Source organism: Triticum urartu, chromosome 3A, assembly GCF_056163025.1.
Source record: "Triticum urartu cultivar PI428250 chromosome 3A, HENAU_Tu73, whole genome shotgun sequence".
NCBI lineage: Eukaryota > Viridiplantae > Streptophyta > Magnoliopsida > Poales > Poaceae > Triticum > Triticum urartu.
In genome coordinates this window covers 147,019,511-147,042,989 of record NC_141875.1, presented here as the reverse complement: position 1 = coordinate 147,042,989, position 23,479 = coordinate 147,019,511, and positions in this window count along the sequence as shown.

Genomic DNA, 23,479 nt, shown 5'->3' with positions numbered 1-23,479 from the left:
TTGTCGCCGTACATCGCTGCTGTGTTGAGTATTTTACTCCATCTGATTTGGAGTGTGTCTTGCGCAGCCTTGAGCCTTTGCGTCTGCTTTTTCAGACTTCTCGCGGTGGCAACAAGCCTTTTACGGGCATTCTGCTGCTCCGGGTGCCTGTCCGGCGTTATGTCGTCCGGACCATTATCGTTGATAGAATTGGTTTGTTCGGTTTGATTATCCGGATTGCCGTTGTCCGGCAGCGGTTCGCCCTGCTCCAGCGTTGGGTCTGTGTGATCGCTATTTCTGTTGAGGCGGGATTTGGGGCGGCGCTTGCTTCGCTGCTTTGACTGCTTTTCGAGGGAACAAGCCTTCGGTGCGTCCTTCCGCTCTTCGTCGTCATCTTTTGGTGCGTCCACCATGTATACGTCATATGACGAGGTGGCGTTCCAGGGCCCCATAGGCGCTGATTCTTCATCGTCTCCTTCATTGGCGTCCATACCGTCGATGTCTTCGGAGTCGAAGTCGAGCATGTCGGTTAAATCGTCGACAGTGGCTACAAAGTGGGTGGTGGGTGGGCTTTGAATTTCTTCATCGTCCGTATCCCAATCTTGCTGACCGTAGTCCGGCCAGGGCTCTCCTGATAAAGAGAGAGACTTTACTGATTTCATAATATCGCCGAAGGGCGAGTGCTGAAAGATGTCCGCGGCAGTAAACTCCATGATCGGCGCCCAATCGGATTCGATCGGAAGAGGCGCGAATGGTTCGGAGTCCGGAGAGGAGTCTGGCTCCTTGGAATCACGAGTCTCGCGGAGTGCGGGGCTGGTGTTCGGCTCGATCGCCGTTAGGATCGCAGCCCCCGAGGCGGGGTCCAACCACCCATCCTCGATCGGCGCAGTTGGCTCCGAATTAAGGGTCGAAGCCGATGCGGGTGCGGCCTTCAGGGCACTGTTAGGCGGCAGAGCTAGATCATGCTCGTCGTGATAGTGCGGCGCGCTCGACAGTGGCTCGAATCCGTCGAAGATCAAGTCCCCGCGGATGTCAGCCGTATAGTTTAAACTGCCAAATCTGACTTGACGGCCAGGGGCATAGCTTTCGATCTGCTCCAGATGGCCAAGTGAATTGACCCGCAGTGCGAAGCCGCCGAAGACGAAGATCTGTCCGGGGAGGAAGGTCTCACCCTGGACTGCATCGCTATTGATGATCGTAGGAGCCATCAAGCCTGACGGTGACGACACAGAGGAACTCTCAATGAAAGCACCAATGTCGGTTTCAAAACCGGCGGATCTCGGGTAGGGGGTCCCGAACTATGCGTCTAGGCAGGATGGTAACAGGAAGCAAGGGACACAATGTTTTACCCAGGTTCGGGCCCTCTCGATGGAGGTAAAACCCTACATCCTGCTTGATTAATATTGATCATATGGGTAGTACAAGAGTAGATCTACCACGAGATCAGAGAGGCTAAACCCTAGAAGCTAGCCTATGGTATGATTGTTGTTGTGTATGTGTCCTACGGACCTAAACCCTCCGGTTTATATAGACATCGGAGAGAGTTAGGGTTACACAAAGTCGGTTACAATGGTAGGAGACCTACATATCCGTATCGCCAAGCTTGCCTTCCATGCCAAGGAAAGTCCCTTCCGGACACGGGACGAAGTCTTCAATCTTGTATCTTCATAGTCCAGGAGTCCAGCTGAAGGTATAGTCCGGCCATCCGGACACCCCCTAATCCAGGACTCCCTCAATACCCATCATATGCTATTTCCAAGAGTGAAGCCTCTAGTGAAAACTATGGCCCCGGGTCTACTTCTATCATTTATTTTATTTTGTATTTTTGTTCAATCTATCTATCAATTACTACACAATTTAATCTTGAACGTAAATGCCGAGGGATGGACAACCCCTTGTTCGCGTTGGGTTGGAAGGATTTGTTGTTTGTGTGCAGCTGCTGCTAAGGAGGTGTTGTGTGGTTCTCCCATTGGATTGATAACTTTCGTTCTTAACTGAGGGAAATACTTATCTCTACTGTACTGCATCATCCTCTCCTCTTCTGGGAAATCCCCGCGTAGTTCACAAGTAGCAGGAAGAATTTTTGGCGACGTTTCTGTGGAGACATCATCAACATCTATCAAGTACCTACGCATAAACTTCCATCTCCCTGCATTTACATTACTTGTAATTTGCCTCTCATTTTCATCTCCCCCACTTCTAAAACTTTTTCACAAAAACACAAAAACTCTTCGTTTGCCTTTTTGTTCGTTTCCTTGATTTTATTGCCTTCATGTCAACACACCAAAACAGAAAAGGAACAGGAAAAGTAAAGACATATGTATCCTCGTTCAAAAGATCCAATTATGATGAACCAATTGATAGTGAGTTGAGTACACTAGATTATCTTTACGAAGTTTTGCTTAAAGACCGTGAATCTGAAAATTGTGATGAAGTTTTAAAAGGAGAAAATTTATAAAGTGATTCATGATAGCTCCTTGAATGAAAAGCATGATTCCAATGATGTTGTTATGAATTCTATTAAAGTCAATTGGGACAATGATATTCAAAGCTATAAGCTTGGGGATGATAATTTTGTTATGTCCACTCTTTATTGCAATGATCATGATAGGGGTGATAATGCTTCTTATAATCTTGAAAACTTATTTAAGCTTCATGATGAATACGAAATTGACAATAATTTTTGCAATGATATTGAAAGTGGGTTTCAAAGAGTGTTAACTTTAGAAAAAGGAATCCCACATATTTGGAGAGTGTTCAGTCTCATGAACCTCTTGATAAAAGTGGGTTTGGAGAGGTCATGAATTTAGTTGATGCTAATCCCACTATCTTGGAAGATTACAAGACCTTTATGCATGTGGATCATGAAGAGAAAAATTTATATGATAGCTATATTGTTGAATTTGATTATGAGCCTACATGTAACTATTGTGTGTGAGAGAGAGATAGGAAAATATTGTTGTAGAAATTTTCGTGTTACTAAATTACCTCTCGTTATGTTCAGATTGTCAATGTTTTATTCTTCTACCTTGCATATGTCAAGCAGCTTGAAACTGCATCGGTATTTCCCCAAAGAGGATGGGATGATGTAGTACAACTACGGTAGGTATTTCCCTCAGTTATGAAACCAATGTATCAATCTAGTAGGAGAACCAAGCAACACTATGTAAACGGTACCTGCACAGAAAGAACAAATCCTCGCAACCCAGCGTGTAAGATGGGTTGTCAATCCCTCCCCGATAAAAAGATAGATTGGTTTATATGTGTGTGGATAAATAAAACGTGAAATAAAAGATGCAAATAAAAAGTGCATCAAAGTATTTTTGGGTTTTTGAAATAATAGATCCGAAAAATGCGATGAAAAATATATCTGAAAGCAATATGATAGAAGATAGACCCCGGGGCCCATAGATTTCCAATGTCTACTATGCAACTTTATTCTTGTAGACTCGTGTTTGGCCTCCAAGCGCAGAGTTTTGTAGGACAGTAGCAAATTTCCCTCAAGTGGATGAACTAAGGTTTATCAATCCGTGTGAGGCATAGGATGAAGATGATCTCTCCCAAACAACCCTGCAACCAAATACAAGAAATCTCTTGTGTCCCCAACTGTAACACCCCGGATATAACTTTCCATATTTGCAACTCCCACTCTTGCCATTTTCGGCTTTGTGATATGAGATTTCCTTCGTGGTTGGGTTTTTTTTCTTCGTCTTGTATTTTGTTCATGTCATGCAGTTCATATCATGTCATCATGTGCATCGCATTTGCATTCGTGTTCGTCTCATGCATTTGGTCATTTTCCCTGTTGTCCGTTTCGCAATCCGACACTCCCACATGCACCCAGCGCACCCCTCTTGTCTCTTTTCGTGAGCGGGAGAAAAACGTTCTCGGAATGGGCCGAGATTTGTCAAGTGGCCTTGGTACATCACCGGTAGACCGCCTGTCAAATTTCGTTCCATTTGGAGGTTGTTTGATGCCCCAATGGTTAACCGGGTAACCGCAAAAGCCTCTTTGGTGTTGCAGCCCAACACCTCTCCAAAACAGCCCAATAACCTATCTAAACCCCCTCCATGCTCTCCGTCATTGGATCACGATCGTGTGGGAAAAAACCGCACCTCACTTGGACTCTCCTAGCTCCCTCTACCTATAAATATGTGCCTCTCCCCCAAAATTTTGCAGATGAAACCCTAGCCTAGCCCCTCTCCGCCGCCGGACACGTCCGGATCGGACCAGACAAGTCCCCGCCGCCTCCCTCCTTCACTCGTGCGCCACCATGTGTCGCTGTCGTCCTCCTCCACCGCGTGGTCCCGCGAGCCCATCCGCGGCCGGCTAGGCCCGGTCGCCATCGCCCTGCGCATCCCGCGTCCCCACACCTTCGCCAGAGCTCCCCGCTGCCTTCGCCGGAGCTCTCCACCGCAGCCTCACCGCCCGAGTGCCCTGGTCCCCTGCGCCGCCATACGTCGCCGCAGTTCTCCGCGCCGCCCCACGCGACCTAGCCTCGGCCTCCACCGGTGACCTGCTCTTCGCCGGATCCAGATCGACCTCGCCTCTGCTGCCCAACAGCCGCCGCCACACCATGATAGGGCTCTGCCTCTGGGGACCCTCGTCGTCCCGCGCCAGAAATGCCCGTCCCCGCCGGATCCGCTCGGTCCCCTCCGTCGTCGGCCTCGCTCCGCGCCGCTGGAGGTCGCCGCACCACCGCCCGAAGCTCTGCCTCGCGCCGCCGGCGTCGACTGAGTCTCGGTCGAGCGGTCGACCGAGCGCTCGTGTGGACCCGCCTCGTGGTCTTCCCCGACCGGCCCAGCAGCGCCGGCCCAGCTCCGACCTCCCGCCGGCCTGCCTTGCCTCCTCTTCACTTGGGCCGAGCCCATGGTGAGCAGCCCCTGTTCTCCGCCATGTGCACAAGTTAGTTATAGGACGCTCGGTTCGGTCCAGTAAAACTTTGACTATGTCCCTGCATATTCATAGCATGTGTGCATCTTTGTCGCGTCATATCCGTGTGCTCGTTGCTCCGATTCATGCATATGGTATGATGAAATGTTCGTCCCGTTATGCTCTTCATGTTAGTGCCATTTGGATGTATGTTCCTATTCATATTGATGCCATTATCCTCATTGCAAGAGTGCTATATGATGTTAACTGCTGTCTGTTAACAGAACATGATGATTTGTCATTTTCGTTGCGTTCTGTGTGTGCATCCTATGAGCATGATGTCTACATGTTTTATGATCTCCATCATGCCATATTTACAGGGGTGCAAGTATTGTATTTTTGTGATCTATGTGGTGACTAGCACAAGCATGCAAAGTAGGCCCCGTGATGTTGTTGTTTTCAGGCACTTAGGATTTTGCTAAGTCCTTTTCCTGATATAATTTTGATGCCATGTAAACTTGTTGCTACCATGAGATACATGCTTATTTTCAGATACTACAATAAGGATGTTTTGAACATATGGTCTTGCTCTATCCATTAGTGCCTCTAGTTGCAATTATGGAGTGCTCTTGATTGTCATTACCATGCTGTACATTTGCTAAATATTGTTCCTGACAGATTGTTAACATGATAATCAATATTGCCATGTGTTTTGCTAGTGATGCACATACCCTATGAACTTTCTTTTGCAACATTTAGCTTCATGAACGTGTCTTCTTACTGTTGGTATGCTTTTGTTGTCATGTAATGCTTTGTGGTGAGTGGCATGAGCTTGCAAAGTTGCTATCATGAATCTGTTTCTGCCATGTCCTGAAATTCCACAAAGTCTGAATCTGTTTATAAAATTTGCTAAGTTTGCATGGGTGTAATCATATTTTATTTGCCTTTTTTGCTAATGATCAGTAAGGGAGTTTTGTTAAGTGTGTTTAGCACTAGCATAACATGCCTTTTTCCCATTATATGTTCATGTAGCATGTTGTTTGCCTACTCTAAACTTTGCTTCCTGATGTTGTTTTTAACATGTTAGTATTTTCACTAAGTTTGTGAAACTGATATCTTTTGCACTTTTGCCATGCTTGTTTGAACATGTTCTAGTATGATTTAGCCGTAGGTCAGTGTTCATGTTTTGTCACACATCTCTTGTACATCACTGCCATATGCTTTGTCGCTATGTTGGAGTGCAGTAGCTTAGTTTCTTGTTGCATTCTAAGTGCTATCATCCTGTTAATCGCAGATTGGCGGCATCCTTGTATTACTTGTCATTTGCAAACCGTGCATCCGTTTCCGGTGATCCTTATATCGATTTCGACCAAAATCACCTCATATTTTCAAAGGCATACTTGGTTTGCCAAGTTGATGCCTTGATCATTCTTTCCCTCCCGGAGAACGCATATGCATTGCATATCATGCCATGTATTGCATCATGTTGCTTGTGCATTGCACCGTGATTGATTGTTGTTCCATTGCTCATGTTCTTGCTTTGGCTAGAGCCGGGAGACGAGTACATGATCGAGGAACCTGTTGAGTATGCTAACGAGGATCAAGCTTTCGACAACTCTGAGTACATTGCAGGCAAGATGAACATACCCTCGATATCACTTCTATCTTTGCTTGCTAGCTGTTCGCTCTATCTCTATGTCATGCTACCTAGCACTTTTTATATCATGCCTCCCATATTTCCATGTCAAGCCTCTAACACACCTTCCTAGTAAACCGTTGTTTGGCTATGTTACCGCTTTTGCTCAGCCCCTCATATAGCATTGTTCGTTGCAGGTGAAGTTGAAGTTTGTTCCAGGATGGAACATGGATATGTTGGGATATCACTATATCTCTTATTTAATTAATGCATCTATATACTTGGTAAAGGGTGGAAGGCTCGGCCTTTTGCCTTGTGTTTTGTTCCACTCTTGCCGCCTTAGTTTCTGCCATACCGGTGTTATGTTCCTTGATTTTGCGTCCCTTACGCGGTTGGGGTTATGGGACCCCCTTGACAGTTCACCTTGAATAAAACTCCTCCAGCAAGGCCCAACCTTGGTTTTACCATTTGTCACCTAAGCCTTTTCCCTTGGGTTCTGCGGACTCAAGGGTCATCTTTAATTTAACCCCCCCGGGCCAGTGCTCCACTGAGTATTGGTCCGAATTGAGTAGACTGTGGGGACACCTCGAGGAAACTTGAGGGCTGATTTTACTCGTAGGATGTCTCATCCGCTGTGCCTTGAGAACGAGATATGTGCAGCTCCTATCGGGATTTGTCGGCACAATCGGGTGGCTTTGCTGGTCTTGTTTTACCATTGTCGAAATGTCTTGTAACCGGGATTCCGAGACTGATCGGGTCTTTCCGGGAGAAGGAATGTCCTTCATTGACCATCAAGGCTTGTGATGGGCTAAGTAGGGACACCTAAGGGAGTCCTGGATTAGGGGGTGTTCGGATAGCCGGACTATACCTTCAGCCGGACTCCTAGACTATGAAGATACAAGATTGAAGACTTCGTCCCATGTCCGGAAGGGACTTTCCTTGGCGTGGAAGGCAAGCTTGGCGATATGGATATACAGATCTCCTACCATTGTAACCGACTTTGTGTAACCCTAACCCTCTCCGGTGTCTATATAAACCGGAGGGTTTTAGTCCGTAGGACAACATACACAACAACAATCATACCATAGGCTAGCTTCTAGGGTTTAGCCTCTCTGATCTCGTGGTAGATCTACTCTTGTACTACCCATATCAACAATATTAATCAAGCAGGACGTAGGGTTTTACCTCCATAGAGAGGGCCCGAACTTGGGTAAAACTTCGTGTCCCTTGCCTCCTGTTACCATCCGGCCTAGACGCACAGTTCGGGACCCCCTACCCTAGATCCGCCGGTTTTGACACCGACATTGGTGCTTTCATTGAGAGTTCCTCTGTGTCGTCGCCATCAGGCACGATGGCTCCTACGATCATCAATAGCGATGCAGTCCAGGGTGAGACCTTTCTCCCCGGACAGATCTTCGTCTTCGGCGGCTTCGCACTGCGGGCCAATTCACTTGGCCATCTGGAGCAGATCGAAAGCTACGCCCCTGGCCGTCAGGTCAGATTTGGAAGTTTAAACTACATGGCCGACATCCGCGGGGACTTGATCTTCGACGGATTCGAGCCACTGCTGAGCGCGCCGCACTGTCATGACGAGCATGATCTAGCTCTGCCGCCGAACAGTGCCCTGGAGGCCGCACCCGCATCGGCTTCAACCTTTAATTTAGAGCCAACTGCGCCGATCGAGGATGGGTGGTTGGACGCCGCCTCGGGGGCTGCGATCCCAACGGCGATCGAGCCGAACACCAGCCCCGCACTCCGCGAGACTCATGACTCCAAGGAGCCGGACTCCTCTCCGGACTCCAAACCCTCCGCGCCCTTGCCGATCGAATCCGATTGGGCGCCGATTATGGAGTTTACTGTTGTGGACATCTTTCAGCACTCGCCTTTCAGCGATATTCTGAAGACACTGAAGTCTCTCTCTTTATCAGGAGAGCCCTGGCCGGACTACGGTCAGCAAGGTTGGGGTATAGACGATGAAGAAATTCAAAGCCCACCCACCACCCACTTTGTAGCCACTGTCGACGATTTAACCGACATGCTCGGCTTCGACTCTGAAGACATCAACGGTATGGATGCCGATGAAGGAGACGATGAAGAACCAGCGCCTATTAGGCCCTGGAAAGCCACCTCGTCATATGACATATACATGCTGGACACCCCAAAATAGGGAGATGGCGATGGAACAGCGGAGGATGACCCCTCCAAGAAACAGCCAAAGCACCGGCGTCAGCGGCGCCGATCAAAATCCCGCCAAAACAAATATGGTGATTCCAGCATGGGAGATAATAATACTCTGGAGAGTGTCGAAGAAAACCACCTCCAGCAAGATTTAGCACAGGAGGATGGAGAAACCAGCCCTCATGAGAGAGCGGTAGACAGAGAGGTCGAGGACGATAATTATATGCCTCCCTCCGAAGACGAGGCAAGCCTCGACGATGACGAATTTTTGTCATGCCAGAGGATCCCGTCAAGCAAGAGAGTTTTCAACGCAGGCTTATGGCCACGGCAAGAAGCCTCAAGAAAAAACAGCAACAGCTTAGAGCTGATCAAGATTTGCTGGTCGACAGATGGACTGAACTCCTTGCGGCCGAAGAGCATAAACTCGAACGCCCCTCCAAGAGCTACCCAAAGCGCAGGTTGCTACTCCGGCTAGAGGAGGAAGCACTTAAACCTGCATCACCTGCACTCGATACGGCCGACCGGCCACCTCATGGCCGCGACAGAGAGGCCTCTCGGCCCTCCACTCAAGCCGCACCCCGTACCAAGGGACGGGAAAATGCACCGGACCTGCGAGATATGTTGGGGGACAAGGCAAGGCAAACAAGATCGATCTACGGATCGCGTGGGCACCCCACGGCTCGAGATGGTAACCGTCACGCCGGCCACAAATTCGGCAGGGCCGAACACAGTAAACAAAGCTCATTGGAGCTACGTCGTGATATAGCCCAGTACAGAGGCACCGCACACCCACTAAGCTTCATAGACGAAATAATGGATCATCAAATCCCCGAGGGTTTCAAACCTGTAAACATCGAATCATATGATGGCACAACAGATCCTGCGGTATGGATCGAGGATTATCTCGTTCATATCCACATGGCCCGCGGCGATGATTTCCACACCATCAAATACCTCCCACTCAAGCTTAAAGGACCAGCTCGGCATTGGCTTAACAGCTTGCCAACAGGATCAATCAGTTATTGGGAGGACCTGGAAGCCGCATTCCTCGACAATTTCCAGGGCACCTATGTGCGACCACCAGACGCCGATGACCTAAGCCACGTAATTCAGCAGCCAGAAGAATCGGCCAGGCAATTCTGGACACGGTTCCTAACAAAGAAAAACCAAATAGTCGACTGTTCGGACGCAGAGGCCCTAGCAGCCTTCAAGCACAATATCCGTGACAAGTGGCTTGCCCGGCACCTTGGTCAGGAAAAGCTGAAATCTATGGCAGCACTCACGACACTCATGATCCGCTTTTGCGCGGGAGAAGACAGCTGGCTTGCTCGTAGCAACAATATGACCAAGAACCCTGGTAATTCAGATACCAGGGACAGTAGTGGCAGGTCGCGTCGCAACAAGCAGAAGCGCCGCATTAACGGCGACAATGCTGAGGATACGACAGTTAATGCCGGATTCAGAGGCTCTAAATCCGATCAGCGGAAAAAGCCATTCAAAAGAAATCCTAGGGGCCCGTCCAGTTTGGACCGAATACTCGACCGCTTGTGCCAGATACATGGCACCCCCGAAAAGCCGGCCAATCACACCAACAGGGATTGTTGGGTGTTCAAGCAGGCAGGCAAGCTAAATGCCGAACATACAGACAAGGGGCTGCATAGCGATGACGATGAAGAGCCCCGACCACCGAACAACAGTGGACAGAAGGGTTTTCCCCCGCAAGTGCGGACGGTGAACATGATATACGCAACCCACATCCCCAAGAGGGAGCAGAAGCGCGCATTAAGGGACGTATACACGATAGAGCCAGTCGCCCCAAAGTTCAACCCATGGTCCTCCTGCCCGATCACCTTTGATCGAAGGGACCATCCCACTAGCACCCGTCATGGCGGATTCGCCACATTGGTTCTAGACCCAATTATTGACGGATTTTATCTCACTAGAGTATTTATGGACGGCGACAGTAGCCTGAACCTGCTTTACCAGGATACACTGCGGAAAATGGGCATAGATCCCTCGAGGATTAGGCACACCAAAACGACCTTTAAAGGCGTAATACCAGGTGTAGAGGCCAACTGTACAGGCTCAGTCACACTTGAAGTGGTCTTCGGATCTCCGGATAATTTCCGAAGCGAGGAGTTAATCTTCGACATAGTCCCATTCCGCAGTGGCTATCACGCACTGCTCGGACGAACCGCATTCGCCAAGTTCAATGCGGTACCGCACTACGCATAGCTCAAGCTCAAGATGCCAGGCCCTCGAGGAGTAATTACGGTCAATGGAAACACCGAACGCTCCCTCCGAACGGAGGAGCACACGGCGGCCCTTGCAGCGGAAGTACAAAGCAGCCTCTCCAGGTAGTTCTCCAGCTCGGCCATTAAGCGACCGGACACCGTCAAGCGCGCCCGGAGTAACCCACAACAAGACCGCCTGGCACGATCCGAGCAGGCGTAGCAATGCGGCCCCAACCCCAGCCCTCACAAAAAGGCGACGCCGGCACTTCGCGTACATAACTACGCTCTAGAAATACCATGGGTACAGGGGGAGGGGCACCATCACGGCACGCCCGAAACACGGCTTAAACCACACCAGGGGCTGCCGATTTTTTAATTTTCTCTTACTTTCAGGACTCCATTCTTCGGAAGGCCTGTTCGGCAGTTCAATTGCCGCACAAACGCTGCAAGAACCAGGGAAGCAGACAAGCCACGCCGCATTACGGAACTCCTAGGTGGTCTCTATCACAAGCAGTATACCTGTTTCACATACCATTCCGTAGCCTCCCCCTGGAACAGACATGTTAAATAGTCCAACCTTTTGCTTATCGCATTATTTGTATCGTTCTGCTTTGATCGCAGCCCTTTTTAATAAACAATGCATAGCTTTTGTCTATTTTTGCATTACTCTTTTTCTATAAATATATGTTCCTTAACGACATGTTGCACCCATACACTTTGGTACGGCCAAAATATGCCAGGGGCTTTAGTACCCCTCAATATGGTGTGAGAAGTCCGAACACTTTAACTAGTGCGGCATCCCGAACTTATAGCACTATATGCATCGGCTCCGAATCATGTCTTGGGTCAATAATTGGGTTTGCCCGGCTCCTATGTTTTGGTGCCTTACGTTCCGCTATATCGGCTAAGGTAGCACTAGGAGAACCACTGCGATTGTGCCCCAGTTGAGCTGGGTTGAGCACCTCAGTGGAGAAAGCTAAAACTGACTGTCATGATGAAGCGAGAGCTGGTCGCTGTTCGAGAGGTTTTTCGAGTCCCTAAAGACTTATGCCGCTTAGAGCGAGGAGTCGGCTCTGTCCGGCCAAGGCGTGAATAGCGCCCCGAACTTGGTCTTCTGAATACTAGGGGCTTCGCTGAAATTTAAAATTATAGAATTCTATGGCTAAGTGAGAGTGTTCACGCATTTCAGTCCAATTGCCTTGTTCGTTGGGCTGAGCGCCTCCCTCGAAGGACCCAAACATGGGAAAAAGAGCGCCCAGGTTTATCCCCGAACACCCCAGCACTAGCGGCACGGGGGCAGAAGCTGACGACTCGCCATCTCTCAGTATTGATAAACAGCCGCACAGAAGGTAATATTTTAAATTCCAACAGCATTGCTTAGCGCATATGAACAAGTTTTCAGCGCACAGGATAACATGAGCGAGTTTTACTCAAAAAATACATCCTTGGTACATTCATCCGCCACAAGGCAGGCACCCTTCAGAACATCCTTATAATAATTCTCGGGCTTGCGATGCTCTTTCCCCGGCGGTGGCCCGTACTTCACAAGCTTCTCAGCATCCAGCTTGCCCCAGTGCAATAGCACGGGCAAGGGCCCTACGGGCACCTTCAATGCAGACGGAGCGCTTGATGTCTTCAAGCCTCGGACGGGCCTCCACCAGCCGCCGCACCAGCCCGAAATAGCTCCCAGGCAGAGCCTCTCCAGGCCACAGCCGAACTATGAGGCCCTTCATGGCCTGTTTGGCCGCCTTGTGGAGCTCGACCAGTTGCTTCAGCTGGTCGCTCAGGGGCACGGGGTGTCCGGCCTCAGCGTACTGAGACCAGAACACCTTCTCTGTCGAGCTACCCTCCGCGGCTCGATAGAATGCGGCGGCATCGGATACACTCCGGGGAAGTTCTACAAACGCTCCTGGAGAGCTCCGGATTCGGGTAAGTAACAAGTAACTCACGTTTATGTGTTTGCTTTGCATAAAGAATGCCTTACCCGCCGCTATCTTCTTCACCTCATCCAACTCCTGGAGGGTCTTCTGGGATTCGGCCTTGGCAGACTCGGCATTTTTAATAGCCACTGCGAGCTCGGACGCTCGCATCTTTGAGTCAAGCTCCAAACTCTCATGTTTTTTCATGAGAACCTGGAGCTCTTGCTGTACCTTGCCAACATGGGCCTCGTACTTCTCCCGCTCGGTGCGCTCCGTGGTCGCCCTCTTCTCGGCCTCGACCAGCGCTTGCTTAAGGGTCGCCACCTCAGACGTGACCCCTACAATAGCCACGATAATCCTGTCATTTTTTCCAATTGCACCTTTTTATATATATTTAAACAAGGTATTTCTTACCTTCATTGTCCTCGAGCTGCTTCTTGGCACGCCCGAGCTCTTACTCGGACAGCTCGAGGTTCTGCTTTAGCGTGTCCACTTCCGCAGTCAGTGCGGCAGACGCAAGCAGAGAAGCCTGCATACGCATATTGACTCCTTTTTGTTAGACTCCTGCGAATTTTATTTGATCCTCTATTCGGCTTTTCTTCCCGAACGCCAAACAGAGCATCAGGGGCTACTGTCTATGTGGTAATATTATTTGCACATTCTTTACTTACCTCAAAGCCTGTTAAAAGGCTAGTACAAGCTTCAGTCAGTCCGCTCTTGACGGACTGAACCTTCTGGACCACCGCAATCATAATGGTGCGGTGCTCCTCGTCGATGGAGGCGCCTTGGAGCGCCTCCAACAGATCGTCCGGCGCCTCCGGTTGGACGGGGGTCACCGGCACAGTGGGCTCGCTCCTCTTGGAAGGAGGTCGCCCACCGGATTCTGGAACCTTTGAAGGTTCCGGAGCGGTGTCCGGCCTTGAGCCGGACTTGGAGCCCTAGGGGGTTTTATCCCCTTTACTCCTGGAGTCCGGAAGGTCGCCTTGCGGCGCCTCCAGGACCACCTCCTCCCGACTTGGAACTTGTTGGGACAACACTTCGGTGTCGTCCATAGGGCGGGGGGAGGAAGCCGTCGGAAGCGAGTTCACATCCGACGAGCCCAGTGAGCCGCTCGATGACGCGTCGAGCCGGTCTTTGGGTGGGCTGCATAAACATATTCGACATAAGGGAAAGCTGTGCAATAAAGGGATACTATGAATTACTCTGGTATCCAGATACTTACGATTTCGCCAGGGGCTTGGCCCTGAGCGGCCACTCCTTTCCGCCGTCATCGGCGTCGGTGGAGTAGTCCGGAGGAAGGGTTTTCCCCTTCTTGGACCCTCCGGCCTCCTCAAAGAGGGCGGCCTTCCTTTTCTTCTCTCCTCCCGCTGGAGGGGGAGAGGCCTCTTCTTCTTCCTCCTCGTCTTCATGGGAGGAATGCACCTCGGAGCCGCCGGATGATGAATCCGACACCTCCTGGCGCCGGGCACTCTTTCAAGTCCCCGTGGCCCTCTTAGTGGCCTTCTTCTCCGGCACCACATAGGGTGCCGGAACCAGTAGTTTCGCCAAGCGGGCATCGGCTGGGTCTTCGGGCAAAGGAGCCGGACACTTGATCTGTCCGGACTGCACCTGCCAAGCCTGTCAAAGGTAAGGGAGCTTAGATCCCGCACAGATTCAAACTGTGGAAAACTAATACCCTGTAAAAGGTACAAACAACTTACCGCGCTAGCATGACACTGCACGCTGAATCCGCGATCCTTGGTAGCGGATGCGGGAGCCTTGGCGCCCTTGAAGAGCACCTTCCAGGCATCTTCATACGTCGTGTCGAAGAGCCTGTTCAGAGTTCGGTGCTGCGCCGGATTGAACTCCCACAGATTGAAGGCCCGTTGTTGACACGGGAGGATCAGGCAGATGAGCATAACCTGGACTACGTTGACAAGCTTGAGCTGCTTGTCCACCAGGGATTGGAGGCATGTTCGCAGTCCAGTCACCTCTCCTTTTCTGCCCCATGATGGGCCCGTCTCTTTCCAGGACGTGAGCCGCGTTGGGGGTCCGGACCGAAACTCGGGGGCTGCGACCCACTCAGGGTCGCGCGGTTCGGTGATGTAAAACCATGCCGATTGCCACCCCTTCAGGGTCTCCACAAAGGAGCGCTCGAGCCATAAGACGTTGGGCATCTTGCCCACCATGGCGCCTCCGCACTCCGCTTGGTTGCCGCGCACTACCTTCGGCTCGACGTAGAAAGTCTTGAGCCATAGGCCGAAATGGGGGCAGATGCAGAGGAAAGCCTCGCACACGACGATAAACACCGAGATGTTGAGGACAAAGTTCGGGGCCAGATCGTGGAAATCCAGGCCATAGTAGAACATGAGCCCCCAGACAAATGGGTGAAGAGGGAAGCCCAGTCCGTGGAGGAAATGGGGGAGGAACGCCACCATCTCATGGGGCCTCGGGGTGGGGATGAGTTGCCCCTTTTCGGGAAGCCGGTACACGATGTCGTTAGACAAGTATCCGGCCTTCCTCAGTTTTTTGATGTGTCCCTCCGTAACGGAGGAGACCATCCACTTGCCTCCCACTCCGGACATGGCTAGAGAAGGTTGAGGTGGGGATTGCGGACTTGGGCGCTGGAGCTCGAGTGCGCGAGAATGGGTAGGCAAAGGAGGAAGAAGGCGTAGGTGAAAGGGTGGATCCTTATCCCCTTATATGGGTGGACGCAACTACGTGTCCCCACCAGCCTGGTAAAACTCGCTTATCTCCAAGCGTCGTAATCAATGGCGCGGTTGGGTTACCCATGCCCGTATTGATGAGAATCCCGGAATAAGGGGACACGATCTCTGCTTTGACAAGACGTGCCAAGGAAAACGCCTCGCATGACGCGCTGAGGTGGGATAATGAAATGACTCGGATAAAGACTTGGTCGTGGTGTGTCACACTATGGAATGCGTCAGCAGATTAGATTTGTGTAAATATTATTCTCTCTATGGAAATATGTGGAAACTTATTTTGCAGAGCCGGACACTATCTTTGTGTTCGAAATCTTCTATGAAGTACTTGGAGGAGGAACCCGCCTTGCAATGCCGAAGACAATCTGCGCGCCGGACTCGTCGTCATTGAAGCCTGGTTCAGGGGCTACCGAGGGAGTCCTGGATTAGGGGGTGTTCGGATAGCCGGACTATACCTTCAGCCGGACTCCTGGACTATGAAGATACAAGATTGAAGACTTCGTCCCGTGTCCGGAAGGGACTTTCCTTGGCGTGGAAGGCAAGCTTGGTGATACGGATATACAGATCTCCTACCATTGTAACCAACTTTGTGTAACCCTAACCCTCTCCGATGTCTATATAAACTAGAGGGTTTTAGTCCGTAGGACAACATACACAACAACAATCATACCATAGGCTAGCTTCTAGGGTTTAGCCTCTCTGATCTTGTGGTAGATCTACTCTTGTACTAGCCATATCATCAATATTAATCAAGCAGGACGTAGGGTTTTACCTCCATCGAGAGGGCCCGAACTTGGGTAAAACTTCGTGTCCCTTGCCTCCTGTTACCATCCGGCCTAGACGCACAGTCCGGGACCCCCTACCCGAGATCCACCGGTTTTGACACCGACAACACCCCTCCAGAGTATAAACTTTCGAGAGCCGTGCCTGCGGTTATGTGGCAGATGGGAATTTGTTAATATCCGGTTGTAGAGAACTTGACACTTGACTTAATTAAAATGAATCAACTGCATGTGTAGCCGTGATGGTCTCTTTTCGGCGGAGTCCGGGAAGTGAACACGGCCTTGGGTTATACTTAAACGTAAGTAGTTTCAGTATCACTTCTTGGTCACTTGTAGCTTCACGACCGTTGTGTAACTTGTCATCTTTGTCTTATTTGTGTATGTTAGCCACCATATTTTCTTAGCTCTTGCTGCAGCTCCACCTCATTACCTTAGCCTACCCATAAGCTTGACTAGTCTTTGATCTCGCGGGTGTGAGATTGCTGAGTCCTTGTGACTCACGAATACTTCCAAATAGTTGAAGGTGCCGATGATACCAGTGCAGGGGATGATACTGAAATCAAGTGGGAGTTCCACGAGGACCTTGGTCGTTACTATATTTTATTTCCTGATGATTAGTAGTGGAGTGCAGTTGGGACGATCGGGGATCTAGCATTTGGGGTTGTCTTCTTTTATTTTGGTTCGGTAGTCGGACCTTGATTGTACTCTGGATGATGTATGTTTAACTTCTTATTTGTGTGAAGTGGCGACTGTAAGCCAACTCTATATCCCTTTCTTATTCAGTACATGGGATTGTGTGAAGATTACCCCTCTTGCGAGAAAACTACCACGCGGTTATGCCTCTAAGTCGTGCCTCGACACGTGGGAGATACAGCCGCATCGTGGGTGTTTCAAGTTGGTAATCAGAGCCATCCCCGACTTAGGAGCCCGCTGCTTGATTGAATCGCTGACGTTGTTGACTCTAGAACAAAAAATTTTGAGTCTTCGGATTATATATATCCGAGAGTAGGATTCTTTTTACTCCTCAGGCCCTTCGTCGCTCTGGTGAGGCCTCCTGACGTAGATGTTTTGACTTTCCTCTCCTCAAATTTCACGATTTTTTAGGATCACGCGGGTATCTTGGAGTCATTCCGATATTCTTGTGACGAGAACATTGTTCTTGGTGCTTCCTGACAATTAGGGGTTGTGGCAGTGTCCCGGGGAGTTGAGCTCTAAGGTGTTGTCGTCACAATTTTATTGTCGTAGTTCTGGAATACCTGAGTTGGCCGACATCGAAAATCTCTTTTATGCAGTTGTTGGTGAGATAACCTTGACGCCACCTAGTTCTGGGGCGGGAGTTCGGGAGTATTTCCATAACTGGTATAACGGATGCTTTTCGAAGGTTGTGGTACATGATTTCCGAAGGTTTCTTGGTTACGTGTTGAAGGATGGATACAGCTGGATGTAGGGATTGTTAGTTTGGGTGAGATTTTATGCTTCCCCTGTATCCCCAACACCAGATTGCATAACCAGAAAGTTTTGGGAGTTTATAGGTGGGAATTCAAGTATCTTGTAGGATATCTTTCCAACAGACACATGATATGATATGGGGTCTATCATATGTTTGTTTCCGGCTTATTCTGCAAGCCCAAGCCTTTGTTTTGTTTTGTGTTGTGGTATTCGAGTTGCTTCAAGTCAAGTGTTGACTCTATACCTATCCTAAGCGGTGCTCTCATATTTCTATGTGAGTGCTAATCGTTCTTGATCATCGAGATGGTCATGCCAATTCTTTTTCAACCGGTGTGTAAGTGCATCTAGTGACACCCCTAGTTGGTTTTAGAGTATTGACGACAAACTTGGTTGAGGGACTAATGTGTTTGTGAGAATTGCAGGATAACACAGGTAGTAGTCCCTCATTGATTCGGTTTACCTACCAGAGATGACCCCTAAAAATGTGTGAAGACATTGAAGACAATGGTGGTCTGTGAAGAGATTCACATTGAAGACTATGACATGAGAAGACATCGCATGAAGACTATGGATTGTGAAGACAAAGTTGTTTCATAGTTTCCTTTTCTTCTTTGTTTAGTCATAGGAACCACAGTACTGTTAAGTGGGGTCCAAGTGAACAAAGTCAGAGTGACTGAAGTGATGCTCAACCAAATCCTATGTCTTCGAGCGAAGACAATGAGAACAAATCTTATCCAGAGCTGGATAGGTCAGCTTTACTTGTAGCCCAAGTGAAGCTGCCGCGTGTGTTTGAAATCTGACCATTGGACACGTGTCGGTTCCTTAGTGACCCAGGGTCATTTTAGACAAATCAGGTCGGGTTGCCTCCTAGCTATAAATATCCCACCCCCTACACCATAAATTGGTGGATGCTCAGAGTTAGTGCACGGCTTTTGTCGTTTGAGAGCAACCCACCTCCGAAGCTTTTGAGAGAGAAATCCTTACAAGGACAAAGCCCTAAACACCCAGAGCCAAAGAGTGTTAGGCATCACTGAAGTCTTTCTGTCTGCATGATCTAAAGACTTGTTACATTTGAGGACTGTGAATCCTCCAGCCGGTTAGGCGTCATGTTCTGAGCATCCAAGAGTCATTGTGGAACGCCGGTGAACGAAGTCTGTGAAGGTTTGGAAGTCTACCTTGAAGACTTACCAGAGTGATTGGGCGAGGACTGTGTGTCCTTAACTCAAGGGGAATAAGGTGAAGACACGGTCTTCTGAGTTGAATCTCAACCTCCCTAACCAGACGTACAGTTGTCACATCAACTGGAACTGGTCCAACAAATCCCTATCCTCACCAAGCAACTGGATCTATCCTTCACCTCTCTTTACTTATAGTTTGTCTTCATGAAGTCATTGCGTGCTTCCATGATTTGATTGACTTCATTGTGTAAAGACTGTTGTTGTTTGCCTTCATACTATCTTCCATCCTGATCCATACCGCCTAGCTTCTGATAGTCTTCGTGCTTTCACTTCATTGCTTACTTGACTATGGCTTGTCTAGTGCAGGCTACCTTCCTTTGCATATCAATAGGTTCATTTCTACTGTTTGTCTTCAAAGCCCCCGTGTTTTGAAGACGTTCATAGAAATCGCCTATTCACCCCCCTCTAGTCGATAACTAGCACTTTCACGGTGTGCTTCTCTTCAAGTGGATCCGATCATTCCAACATTCGCGAGATCAATTCTAAGTTTTCTTAACATTGCTCATTTCATCCGTCCCCAAGTTACCTTTGTTTTTCCCGCCCTTCCACCCTTTTATTCAAGGACTCAGATTTCTTAATCAAGTATCCATCTTATGGATGTGAAGTCTCTCCATTCTTTTCCGTCAATGTTCTTATCAAGTGATTCTCAGGAAGATACTAATGGAGCTTCAAGTTCATCCTTCTTTGTTCTCTTTCTTCTCCGGTGGATTCAATTCAAGATTTGTGGATCATATCCTTTCCTCGTTTCAAATGTTTTCTCATGTCGGTGTACCTCTTAATCATCCACTTCTCGCTATTCAGTTGTTCCAGAGTGCTGAAGATATCTCAAAGATTCGTGTTTCCACTCTGCATTCGTTCAAGATCTTTTGAGGATGTTATATCATTCAAGCCATTTAATTCAACTGGCACAATCTATCTTTTAAATCGTTCAACGGTGTATCTTTTGAGTGGGCCCTAACCCACAGGTCTTTTCCCAGGATTTTACCTGACTCTTCTAATTTTTTTGAAGCTATTCCATAAATCTTTTCAAAGTTCGACGTAAGAATGAATTTCATCAGTCAGATGTTTTCCAAGATCAATTTCAAATTATTTTTTATTGTTGTCTCAACCTCTTTGTTTTTTCATTCTCCCGGAGTATCTCAACAATTCATGGTGGTGTTTCTCATTGCCATTCTCAACACAGAAGATCGAGGAAGAGTTTTCTCCTAAAAATCTTGGTCCATTTTCTTGAAGATTCATGGTTCAAGTTTGATGCCATCCTCTCATAATTGCTTACGATTGTGAAATTTCTTTTCAATTTGATTCTCCAGAGCCCATCATCTCAGAATTATTCATCCCAACTTTCAGCTCTCGTTCTCCAAATCATACCGGTGCATCATGCAAGTATTCTCTAATTAGCTCGGGATCTCTTCACTCACTTGCATCTAAATTCTCTCAAGTATCTTCGTTCATTTTCATATTCTTCCCGGTGTTTTGTTATCTTTTCTTTGTTCGTTTTTAAATCCTACCGGTGGTTCATTGAAGACTTTCCCAAGTTTGCGCCATATCTATCTTAATCCGTTCTACTAGAATAAGTAGTATGCCAAATCCATTGCTTGTCATCAATCTAAATTGGTGAAGGATAACCATAATGTAATTCTTATTCTTGTTTCATCAAATGAATTCAATTCCTTATTCCGGAGGTTCATCAAATTCTCGGTTTCAATTGTTCTATCTTTTCTTTTCCCGGAGTTACAAGCTCTCTCAATTATCTCGTCGTGAAGCTCCATCTAAATCATCGCAAGGCTTCACCTTGTGTTCTCAACCTCTCTTTCCTTTTGTTACCGGAGTTCTTCATGGAGGCTCTACATGGTGGTTCGTCAAGGATTCTTTTCATTCTTCAATTGTTCTTCAAGATTTCCCTCGGAGTTATGATCCGCCAAGCTATACTAAAAATTAAACATGGTGTTCAACACATGCATGTCTTGTTTTGAGGAGTTCAAGTATTCTTCATCTTGCATTCCGAAGTGCAATTCTTTCTACCTTATCTTTTAAGATGGCGTTATATAATTCTTGACAATTTCCATTCATGTTTCAAGATTCACATGTCGTCAAGAATGAGGTATTTTAAATCCATCAATCGCTTTGTTGGAGTTATCTTGTGTCATATTTCACCTAAAAGCTTTCCCTAAGGATTGTTGCTACTTACGGTGCTCATAAATGACCCAAGTTCTTCATTTATCCTCCCGGTTAAAATAAGCTTCTCGTCTCCTTGTTCATATCAATCCAATCTATTGTTTCCATTAGTGGCAGAATTACACCTCATAATTTTGAGAAGTTTTCCATAAGCCCACTACAAGTTTATTCGTTTCGTTGTTGGTTTTCCAACAACTCCGTTATAACCTTCTTGGAAGGGTGCTCTCCAAGCTCTTTTGTGACAGAAGTTGGCATTTTCTTCTCCATTCTTTCATTCCATTGATCTATCCTCTATTATTCTTCCGGAGACATTGTGATGTTGCTCTTTTCACTCATCATATCGAATTGTCAGGATTGTGTTATTTTCGTGCTTATCCATTTAACCGGAGTGTTGTGTCCTCTACTCAAGTTCTTTTCATCTAATCAAGTCTTGTATCTCTTTTCAACGGGAATGCTATTCGAATTTGCTCTTCCTTGTTCCTTGTTTATCTTGTTTCAACCAGCGTGGTTTCAATTCCATCTTGTCCATTATGCTCGTCATTCAATAGCTTTGCAACCTCCAAGGTTCACATGGTGTTCCTTGTTTCTCTTTTCTACCAGAGTGCCCTCAATTTCGTTCAACTCTGTTGTGTTCTTCTTTCAAGTTTTTCAACCTCTCAAAGTTCATGGTTTCACTAATTTGTCGAAGAACTAACTTTGTTTTACCTCTTCCTTTTCTGCTTCTCTCCAGTGCCATCCTAGATCTCGGGACGAGATCCTCTTGTAGTGGTGGAGCGTTGTAACACCCCGGATGTAACTTTCCATATTTGCAACTCCGACTCTTGCCATTTTTCGGCTATGTGATATGAGATTTCCTTTGTGGTTGGGTTTTTGTCTTTGTTTTGTATTTTGTTCATGTCATGCATTTCATATCATGTCATCATGTGCATCACATTTGCATTCATGTTCGTCTCATGCATCTGGTCATTTTCCCCGTTGTTCATTTCGCAATCCGACAATCCCACATGCACCCGGCGCAACCCTCTTGTCTCTTTTCGTGAGCGGGAGAAAAACTTTCTTGAAATGGGCCGAGATTTGTCAAGTGGCCTTGGTACATCACCGGTAGACCGTCTATCAAATTTCATTCCATATGGAGGTTGTTTGATGCCCTAATAGTTAACCGGGTAACCGCAAAAGCCTCTTTGGTGCTGCAGCCCAACACACCTCCAAAACAGCCCAATAACCCATCTAAAAACCCTCCATGCTCTCCATCGTTGGATCACGATCGTGTGGGCAAAAACTGCTCCTCATTTGGACTCTCCTAGTTCCCTCTACTTATAAATATGTGCCTATCCCCCAAAATTTTGCAGATGAAACCCTAGCCTAGCCCCTCTCTGCCGCCGAACACGTCCGGATCGGACCGAACAAGTCCCCGCCGCCTCCCTACTCCACTTGCGCGCCGCCACGTGTCGCCGCCGTCCTCCTCCATCGTGCGGGCCCGCGAGCCCATCCGCGACCCGTCGGGCCCGGTCGCCGCCGCCCGCACCGCACGGCTGCCCGCGCCGCCCTGCGCATCCCGCATCCCCGTGCCTTCACTGGAGCTCCCTGCCGCCTTCGCCGGTGCTCTCCACCGCAGCCTCACCGCCCGAGCGCCCCGGTCCCCTGCGCCGCCATACCTCGCCTCGGCCTCCACCGGTAACCCGCTTGTCGCCGGATCCAGATCGACCCCGCCTTCGCTGCCAACCGCCGCCGCCACGCCATGACAGGGCTCCGCCTCCGGGGACCCTCATCGTCCCGCGCCAGACCTGCCCGTCCCCACCGGATCCGCATGGTCCCCTCCATCCTCAGCCTCGCTCCGCGCCGCTGGAGGTCGCCGCACCACCGCCCGATGCTCTGCCTCGCGCCGCCAGCGTCGACTGCGTCTCCGTGGAGCGGTCGACCGAGCGCTCGCATGGACCCGCCTCGTGGGCCTCCTCGACCGGCCCAGCAGCGTCGTCCCAGCTCTGACCTCCCGCCGGCCTACCTTGCCTCCTCTTCACTTGGGCCGAGCCCATGGTGAGCAGTCCCTGTTCTCCGCCATGTGCACGAGTTAGTTATATGACGCTCGGTTCGGTCAAGTAAAATTTTGACCAAGTCCCTGCATATTCATAGCATGTGTGCATCTTTGTCGCGTCATATCCATGTGCTCGTTGCTCCGATTAATGCATATGATAGGTCGAAATGTTAGTCTCGTTATGCTCTTCATGTTAGTTCCATTTGCATGTATGTTCCTGTTCAAATTGATGACATTATCCTCGTTGCAAGAGCGCTATATGATGTTAACTGCTGTCTGTTAA